Genomic DNA, 10,654 nt, shown 5'->3' on the forward strand with positions numbered 1-10,654 from the left:
CCTCCTCCTCCTCCTCTTCTTCTTCTTCTTCTTCTTCTTCTTCTTCTTCTTCTTCTTCTTCTTCTTCTTCTTCTTCTTTTCTTTCTTCCCCCCTCTCTGTGTCTCTCTCTTTCTTTCTCCTTAGTTTAGATTCAGTATGACCTACCACATACTTAAGAAAAATGAAACAAAAAACCTATAACTATATATAATTTATAAAGCACAAAGAAGAAATGGTAGATAGAAAAAGAATAAGTAACAAGACTGAAATTACACATGAACTGATATTTTGAAATAAAATACATTTAAAGAAAAAAATGTGAAATCTTTGCTAACACAAGAAAACTAGATTTTATCCATATGAAATATTGGTGCATGTCAGAGGAAATAGACCAAGAATATAATTCTAAATAGTACTGGGAAGCCAGATTAGAAATGAAAATTTCAAGTTGTAAACATCAAGCTACTGGAATCATGGAGTCTATAACACAGCCATTTGTACAAAATAGTGAAATAAAGACTAAAGGGTATGTGGGGATTTTTAAGGAGCAATCTCAGCTCAAGTAAAATATTACAATCTGAAGGTGAATGAGTATGGAAAAGTACTTTTCCCACCTCCTTCTTAAGAAAAATTCTAGAAGATGAATTTAAGCCAATCAAGAAATAATTTCAGGAGGCAAATCACTAGAAAGCATTTACTTTATTGTTTGCTGAGTCCTAAGACATAGAATCACATAAATGCCAATATATTCTCCAAATAAACATTAATAAACAACAGGAAGAAGGCTTAGAACTCACCTTTAATCACAGTACATGAGAGGCAGCCATATATAGAGATCTGTGAGTCCAGCTTAAACTTTATACTGAACTCCAGGCTAGCCAAGCATACACAGCAAACCCTATCAGAAAAAAATGTGGTAGTGGAGTAAGTGTGTTGGACATTCAAGGTGCAGGTAATGTAATTTATAGCTGGCAAATTATGTATTAAAAGACCAGATAAAAATGAGAAATTCTCCAAGATCCTATTAAGAAAACAAAAACAAAAACAAAAACAAAAACAGAGACAAAAAAAATTAGCTGGATTGTTAATAGTAGTTACTAGTGTTAAAAAAAAAACAGTGAAATAAGAATAATTTTTATTTTTTTTGAAAACTTTACTGGAAAATTAGCATAAATTAAAATATTTAGTTATAGAATAACTATTCACTGGGGAAAGAGAAGTACTCAGATCTCCTAGAACATTTGGACTAGAGTCCCAAATGATTTTGTGGGTCTCAGATATCTCCCTCTCTCTTGCCCAATTGGAATAATGGCATGTGCCCACATGATGAATCTAGAAGTATTCATGGACAAACTGTACTAATGTACAAAATGTTGACTATGTAATTGTGATGATTTCTATCCAACTGATGGTCTTCACATCATTTCTTCAGTCAACCATGTAAGAACTTTTAGGTTAGGCGAGACCAAATGAAAACTTGTAAATTTTCCATTTCCCTTAGATCCAACCAAAATTTTATCAAGGAAAAGTCATAACTCGAATTGAAATTCAAATTACTGACAACCTTAGAGTGGTGGTTCCCATCATATCCACTTGATTATTACTGGATAGGCTTTAGGACCAGCAAGCCGACTAAAGTGTGTAACAATGAGTCACCAAGGTCACGGCCAGTGGTAGTTCAAATATGAGTCGCTGTGCTTGTTGTGGGATGTTTTCCTAGTGTAGCTGTAACAAACTACAGACTGTGAGCCTCAGAAACAGCTTGTTTACCCTTTCACTCTACTGACAACTAGAACAAAACAAGAACACTGGCAGGACGATCTGTTTGAGACTGAGTAGACTCCTTCTGTGCCTCATTCCAAGAGTCAGTTCTTGTCATTACTTAGCTTCCAGTTACATCACTCCAATATCCACCTCTGTCATCATGTGCATCATGTGACATTGCCCCTGGGTTTCTCTATCATTTTATAGGAGCATGACTCATCTTGTATGTAAACCCATCTTAATTATATCATCTTATATTCACTATATATACAAAGAAACTATTTTTTTAAAGAAAGTAAAGTTATTAGTTTCTCTAAGCTAGGATATCAACATAGCTCTCAAAAGATTATAATATAATAAATAACATGGTATAATTCCCTGCTGCATATCAACTAACCTAGCGCATCATGTGTGTTAGTCTGTTGAATTAGTTATTTTCCCATTATCTTCTTGTAAGAGAATCAAAACATCATCCTTATATAGAAATGATAAGGGTGTATATTCCCTCTCTTACCAGAGCTGTTCACTCTCATGCCTTTTAGCCTTGTGCATTATTTCAGGGATCTTCTTTTTCCAGATGGTACATATTCTACCATACTGTTTCAATATGTAGATGACATCGTTTTATTCAGACTGCACATATAGGACAAGTACTTGAACTTTGAGTTTCCCCAAAGCCCATGTATTAATGGCTCAGAAAGTAAAGTAATGCTGCGGGGAAATGGTGAACAGTTTAAGAGGTGTAGCTTGGAGGAAGTTTTGGGGTAATTCAGGGGATATCATCAGTGTGGTTTGTGGGACCAACTTCTTCCTTGATCTTTGCTTCCTGGATGATGATTGGTGGTGCCTAGATATTCTCTCTCTCTCTCTCTCTCTCTCTCTCTCTCTCTCTCTCTCTCTCATGTTGTGTCACCATAGAAACCTAATAATGGAGCCTGTTGAGCATGCACAAACATCTCCAATACTAGAAAGCAATTAGTAAACATTGCCAAGGCAACTGAATGTCTCACAGTCATGAAGAATTATAGTGAAAGGAAGGTATTCCAGTGGGTAGAGCTAAGAGCACATTCCATCATACACTGCACATGGAGAAAAGAAACCACATGTGTCTAGAAGCTAATTAAACCTCATAATTTTATAAGTTTACTACTTCAGTTATTTTCTAACCATTAAAATATTACTATCACATATAGCAGAGAATAAGCATTCACATTGCTCTGCATTACCTGTGTTCAAAAGTGTAAAAGTATATCCTACAAAGATTCAACAATTGCAAGATCGATGGCATTTTAGGAATGTATCTATAATTGTGTAATTGTCCAAGACTTTCTCCTTTAAATGAAGAAACAGTCAGGGTGACTTACATTTTGTGCCACTAAAAATGAAGTAAAAACTTTTGTGTAGAGATTAGCCTTTGTGAAACTATATGTTTGTGTATTGGCTGATTTTTTTCTTTTTTTTTGTCAACTTGAGACAAGCTAGAGTAACCCAACAGGAAGGAGCCTCAGTTGAGGAAATACTTCCGTGAGATTAAGCTGTAAAGTATCTTCTCAACTAGTGATTGGTGTGGGAGGGCCCAGCCCATTATGCGTTGGTGTTATCCCTGGTCTGGTGGTCTTGGGTTCCATATTAAAGCAGGCTGAGCCAGCCATGGGAAGCAAGATAATAAGCAGGACCCCTCCACAGCCTCCATATCAGCTCTTGACTCTATTCCTATTTTGCTTAAATTTCTGCCCTGACTACCTTCGGTGATGAACAGCAATTTAGAATTGTAGGCTACACTAACACCTTTCACCACAACTTGCTTTTTGTTCATGGGATTTCCTCACATCAATAGAAACCCTAATTAAGACAGGGTACTTGAAATTGTTCCTTTTCCCATTTGGAATGTGACTGGGCTTTTCCCCCAAGAAGAAAATACAAATTTATGAAAACTATTTATCATCCTTAGATATCAAGTAGGTGCAAATCAAAACATCAATACTTTTTTCTCAGTCAGAATAGCTGTCATCAAGAAAATAAATGATAATAAAATCTGAAGTGTATACAAGGGAAAATGAATACTTAGACACTGCTGTTGGTGACATATGCTGGTATAGCCACTAGAGAAACAAGCATGGAGCTAAAAAATTAAAGGTACAATTACCATACAATCCAGACATATCATTCATTTGCATATACCTAAATGGATCTAAATTTAAAAAGTCATGTTTTCCCTCTCATTCACATGCGTGTGTTTTGTGTGCATGTGTATATATGTGTATGCATGTGCATATGTATGTGTGTGCATATTATATGTAAATAATGAAAACTGTGTAGGGGAAGGAACCATTAGGGGGAACACTGGGCCAAAAGAGGATAATATGAGCAAACTCTAATTATAAGCAGATGTGAAAATATCATAAGAAAACTCATTACTTTTATGCAAATTAATAAAAATTTTAATAATTAGGAGACATGAGTGGTAAAGCTATTGCTTGGATGCAGAGGAAAAGAAGGCATTGTAGTAGGACTTAGCTGCAACAGGGCATTCCTGCTACATAGGTCTCAGGCTTTAGCATGCTTAAAGAGGCTAACTCTTCTAGTTTTCAAATATTGTCTTATGCACATTACCAAAGTCAAGTCAATGACTGTGAGCTGCTAACAGTTAATGTTCAGTGTATGAGGGAATGCATTCTATTTTCTGCCTGCTGGGAAAAAATACTAATGAAATTTCTTTTCATTAGTATTTTTCATGACTATGCTATACCGAGTTCCCATTGACAGGATTTAACTAACACCAATACCTCTCATGAACACACTTCTCTCATTGCTACTACCAAATTTTTGACAAGAATCATCAAGTCAGGAAAGGTTTACTTTGGCGTATGGTAAGAGAAGATAAATCCATCAAGGTGGAAACCACTCATGACTGTGGAAATGGGTGTATGAGATTGCTTGCTCACATCTTGGTAGGCCAGGAAACCGAGACAATAAAATAATCTGAAGCCCTTTTTCTTTAGTTCTTTTTATTTAATCCATGACCCAAATTGAAAAAGATGGTACCACAAACAAAATTGATATGTGTCCCCTCTTCAGTTAAGCCTTCCTGGAAGTGTTCTCATTCTAAACCCAGTCAAGATAGTCATGAAGGTAAACTCTCTATGAACCCAGTCTTTGTTTCTTTACTGGTTTGTAAATAGCTGACAGAACAAATCCCATGAGTGCTGGAAGAGATGAAGGACGAAGTTTGAGCACTCCAGATACAGGTGATGTGAGAATCTCTGTCATTTCTTCCTATATTTACCCTCAGGATCTCCTTGAACCTGATCCTCAAAATGCTTTCCCACTCTATCCTGCTTTTCTGCTTCAGCAACAAAATTATGAGTCAGTAGATCTGATGATAACTGCTTTATGGTATTCAATTATAGTCTCTTTATCACTTTATCAGTCACTCAATCCCCTGTAATAAACAGTCCATAGATGTCAGAAAAGGAAGTTAGATAAATGAGAACAGAATTTAGCAGGGTGGTTTGGACTGAAAACATGAATTTATAAGTGGTTACCAAATAGATAGTTGCAAAGCCACATCATTGAATGAGATCACCAAACTAGCTAAATACTCTGCAGTATGAAAGAACATCTGTTGGATAAAATAAGACCTCATCCTCTTCAGCTTTAAACTGTGCTTTTGATACTAACCTGAATCATCTGTAAATTTCTCTATAAGCATGATCCTCCAATGTGCATTTTGTCCAAGAAACTACTAATAAAGGGGGAGGGTCCAGCAATCGATGATCTGCAGAGTCTCAGAATTCTCTGGTATTTTAAGCATACGTGTGCTCATACAGATGAGTTCATCAAAACTTTCATCGGCTATTTTCAAACCATGTTGATAGGTGAAAAGCATAGAGCCAGAAGATTGGACCCTGGGAGGAAGATGAACATCCTTTGTGAGCCAAATCCTTTTAAAACCCAATGCTGTGGACTTTCATATATAGGGTACCATCGAGCTTCTCTGCCAACCTAGGTTAACTCTCCAGAAGTTTTCTCTGTTATCCAAAATGTTATGTCCCATAAGGGGATCGTAACTGCGAGTAGCAACCAAAGTATTTCTCCAGTATTTATGGATAGTCAAAGGGCTTCTGCAAAATGGTGTTAAGTGTGGTCCTTTTCATTATCTCTCATCATTTTCTTTGGACATGTACAATGTTTATTTCAAGTGGCAGTCATGATTTCATATGTCATATATCAATGTTCATTCATTCAAAAATACATTATAACCAGTGTTCACAATACACAATAGAGAAAAGTAAATGCTGTTTACAAATGAGCATGAAGTGGTTCCCTCTAATAAATTGGGAACAATGTTTTCTTTCTCTACAGCAGTTTTCAGCATCATTGTGATCACTGGGTACCTATTGTGTACTTGGTGGTTCTGAAATGTGTTTGACAAAAGAAAATCGACTATCACTTATGATCATAAACACAAACCATAGCAACCTCAGCTTTAGAAGGATTCATACAGAAAGGTATAGCAGAAAGGTGTAGCAGAAAGGTGTAGCAAGTATGTGTGTAGATTTTTTTAAAGCATAAAATTCCCAAAGCCCTGTGGATTTTCAATTCAATTCCATTAATCAATATGTCTATTTTTAAAAAATATTTATCTTTAATCTTTTTTTTGAACAGTCCAGTCATTATCCCCCTCCTGGTCTGCTCTCTGACCTTTCCTCTTCCCATTCTTCCACCCCAGTCTCCAAGAGGATGTCCCTGCCCCCTACCCATCCCACCCCACCCCACCCCACCCCACCCCACCCCACCGGGCCTCCTCACTCCCTGGGGCCTCAAGTTTCTCGAGGGTCAGGTGCATCTTCTCTCTCTGTGGACAAACTAGGCAGCCCACTGCTCTATATGTGTCAGGAGGCTCAGACCATCTAGTGTATGCTGCCTAGTTGGTGGCTCAGTGTCTGAGAGATATCGGGGTCTGGGTTAGTTGAGACTGTTGGTCTTTCTATGGGGTCTCCCTCCTCAACTTCTTCCAGTCATTCCCCAATTCAAACACAGGGGTCCCCGACTTCAGTCCATTGGTTTGGTGTATCTTCCTTTGTCTCAGCCTCCAAGCAGCTGCTTGCAGGGCCTCTCTGAGGACAGCCATGCTAGGCTCCTGTCTGTAAGTACACCACAGCATCAGTTTTCCCCTGAGTTTTGCAGGCAGATGGATGGAACTAGAAAATATCCTGAGTGAGATAACTCAGACCCCAAAGGACATGTATGGTATGTACTCACTAGTAAGTGGATATAAGCCAAAACAGTACAGAATACCCAGGATATAATCCACAGAACTCAAGAAGGTTAACAAACTGCAGGGGCCAAGTGAGGATGCCTCAATCCCATTTGGGAGGGAGAAGAAAACAATCACAAGGGGCAGAGGGAGGGAGGGACCTGGGTGGGAGAGAGATTGCGGGGCAGAAAAGTGGAACATGATCAGGGATTGGGGGGAACATGAGTGAAGCCATGAGGGCCAGCAGAATGAATAGAAATATGCAACCTTGGAAGGTGGAAGGTAGGGAACTCTCTAGAATGTACCAGAGACATAGGAGGTTAGATACACTCAGGACTCAATGGGAGGGACCTTAGATGAAATGCCCAACAGTGGGGAGAGGGAACGTGTAGAGTCCACCTCCAGCAGAAAGACAGGGCATCAAGTGGAGGGATGGGGTTGCCATCCCACAGTCAAAAACTCTGACCCAGAACTGTTCTTGTCTAAAAGAACTACGGGGACAAAAATAAAGAAGTATCTCTCAACGTTTTTAAGTGTCACAGTGGGAAGTTTTTTATTATCTCTTAAAGTAAATAAGATCTCACATGAAAACATAGAGAAAGCTCCATTAGCAAAGTTCGTATGTATGTTCATGATAAGGCTGGGATATATTTTTCTAATCTTCAAATTTAAAAGAATTTTTAGGCAATATAGAATATAAGTGTTGTGGTTATATAGAATTTGGTTACATGGTCATGAATTATAAGAATATTCCAGGTTAAATGTATTCTTCTCAGATATTCTTAAAATAATATATTTTATGGGGGCCATAGATATTTTTATATATGATAGACTCTCTTAAACAGTTACTTTAAACAGGTGTGTAAATCAAGCATACCCTGATACTTTTCTTGCGGTACAGCTGTATAGAGTTTTGAATAATTACTTTTGTTAAAATGTGATTCAACTTAATTACATTTAAAAATCTCTTAAGTCTTTCAATTCTTTTGATTCCATTAAACCCAATGGAAGATCATCTGACGGACAGTTTCTTAGTCTGCATTTCTGTTGCTAATAGGAATACCTGCAGGGCCAGGCAGATGGCTTAGTTAATGAAGTGCTTGCAATAGAAGTTGGAGATCTTGTATCTTGTATTCTGTCCCTAGCATTCAGGGGTGTGTGTGTGTGTGTGTGTGTGTGTGTGTGTGTGTGTNTGTGTGTGTGAGAGAGACAGAGACAGAGAGAGACAGATAGAGACAGAGACAGAGAGAGAGACAGAGAGACAGACAGAGACAAAGACAGGGAGAGATTGTGTATCAGACATACAGGAGTTTCTGTAATCCCAGCCCTGTGGGGTGGAAACAGCAGACTCACTGGGACTTGCTTATTAGTCAGTATATCCAAATTGGTGAACTACAAGTTTAGTAGGAAACCCTGTCTCAAAAAGAAAATCCACTTTCTTTCATCACACATGTACACACACTCACACATACACACACACACACACACACAGATGCACAGAGAGAGAGAGAGACAGAGACAGAGACAGAGACAGAGACAGAGAGATAGACAGACACAGATTGGTGAGCATATGCACACATGTGTACACTACTTCATTTAAATGTTTTCTAAAACTAAGCATCTCAAAGCCTATAGCAATTAAAGCCATCCACAGCTGGACAATAAGCAGGAGTGAGAGACTCTGGAGCAGTCAGTCTTTTAAGAGATGTCCTTTTCAACTCCTTCATTCAAAGCTAAGAAGTCTACATAGAAGCAGGAGACAAAAAGGTTGTAAGAGTCAGGGACAGTGGGTGGCTCCAAAGAAATGGTGTTTTCTAACTCTGGAAATCAATCTGGTGTTATCTCAGTAAATTGCAAATAAGTTCTACCTGAAGACCTAGCTATACCCCTGGATATGGACCCAAGAGATGCCCCACTATACCACAAGGACATGTGATCCACCATGGTAAGAACAGCTTTGTTTGTAATAGCCAGAAACTGGAAACAACCCAGATGTCCCTCAACTGAAGAGTGGATACAGAAAAAGTGGTTTGTTTACACAATGGAATACTTTAGCTGTTAAAAAACAAGGACATCATGAATCCTGAATGAGGTAACCCAGACCCAAAAGGACATGCATGGTATGTACTCACTGATAATGGATATTAGCCGTTAAGTACAGGATACCCACTATACAACCCCACAGACCCAAAGATGCTAAACAGGAAGGAAGGCCCAACCAAGAATGCTTGAGTCTCACTTAGAAGGGGGAATAAAATAGTCATAGAAGCTAGAGGGAGGGTGGGAATGGAATGGGAGAGGGGATGGGGAGGGGAAGAGGGAGGTCAGAACAGGCGTGCGGAGAGACAGGAGAGAGGGCCAGGGCCAGGCATGGGGAGGGATGGGAGGAATGGGGGATCTCTAGGATGTACCAGAGATCTGGGATGGGGAAGGCATGCAGGAATCGATTCAGGTAACCTTAGCCAAGACGCAGAACAGCGGGGACATAGAACCTGAAGAGGCCACCTCTTGCAGCCAGGCAGGATTTCAGTGGAGGAATAAGGGCATCAATCCACTGAAAAAAAACTTTTGGCCTTTAATTTTTCCTGTCTAAAAGAAATGCAGGGACAAATTTAGATGGAGCAGAGACTGAGGGAATGGCCACCCTATAACTGGCCAACCCCAAGGGCAAGCACCAATCCCTGATACTTATAATGAAATTCTGTTATGCTTGCAGACAAGAGCCTAGCAAAACTGCCCTCTGTGAGACTCTACTCAGCAGCTGACTGAAACAGATGCAGAGACCCACAGCCAAACATGCATGGAGGTCTGGGACTCTTACAAAGAGTTGGGGAAGGATTGAAGGCCCTGAAGGAGACTCCACAGAAAGACTAAAAGAGTCAATTAATCTGAACTCTTAGGAGCCACCAGTCAAAGGATAAACATGGATTGACTGGACAGGGGCCCAGCACATACATATCAGATGTGCAGCTTCGTCTTCATGTGGGTCCTTCAACAACTGGAACAGGATTGTTCCTAAAGTTGTAGACTGACTGTAGTATCAGTTCCCCAACAGGGCTGCTTTGTGTGGCCTCAGTGGGAGAGAATGAGCCTAACCCTAAAGAGACTTGATGCTCCAGGGTAGGAGGGTACCAGGGAGGGGTCGCACTCTCAGAGGAGAATGGGAGAAGTGATGAGGGAGAGACTCTGTAAGGAGGGACCAGGAGGGGGACAGTGATTGGGATGTAAAATGTGTGTGTGTGTGTGTGTGAGAGAGAGAGAGAGAGAGAGAGAGAGAGAGAGAGAGAGAGTTTTTAAAAAGTAAAATAAGTCTAACACATAAGAACTCACAGACTGTTACAGTATACACAAGACCTGAATAGGTTCAAAGCAAACAAAGAGCCCACCACTGAGATGGTGGACCCAAACTCCTGCCCCTAAGAAGCTATTTCCCATTGGTAACCTGCTGGGAAAGGGAAAATCAGTGTGCTCTAACAAAGTGTCACTGGGTATATCAACCACACTCCAGGGCTAGCCCCATAACCAGAAGTAGTTTTGGGTGTATACTTTTTGTTTTTGTTTGGGTGGTTTTGTCTTGGTGATGTTCTTTTCCAGTTTGTCTAGTATTATTTCAGGATTTTTTGGGGGGTGTTTGTGTATGCATTTTTTTT

The sequence above is a fragment of the Mus pahari genome, chromosome 4 (assembly GCF_900095145.1).
Source record: "Mus pahari chromosome 4, PAHARI_EIJ_v1.1, whole genome shotgun sequence".
In the NCBI taxonomy this organism is placed as follows: Eukaryota; Metazoa; Chordata; class Mammalia; order Rodentia; family Muridae; genus Mus; species Mus pahari.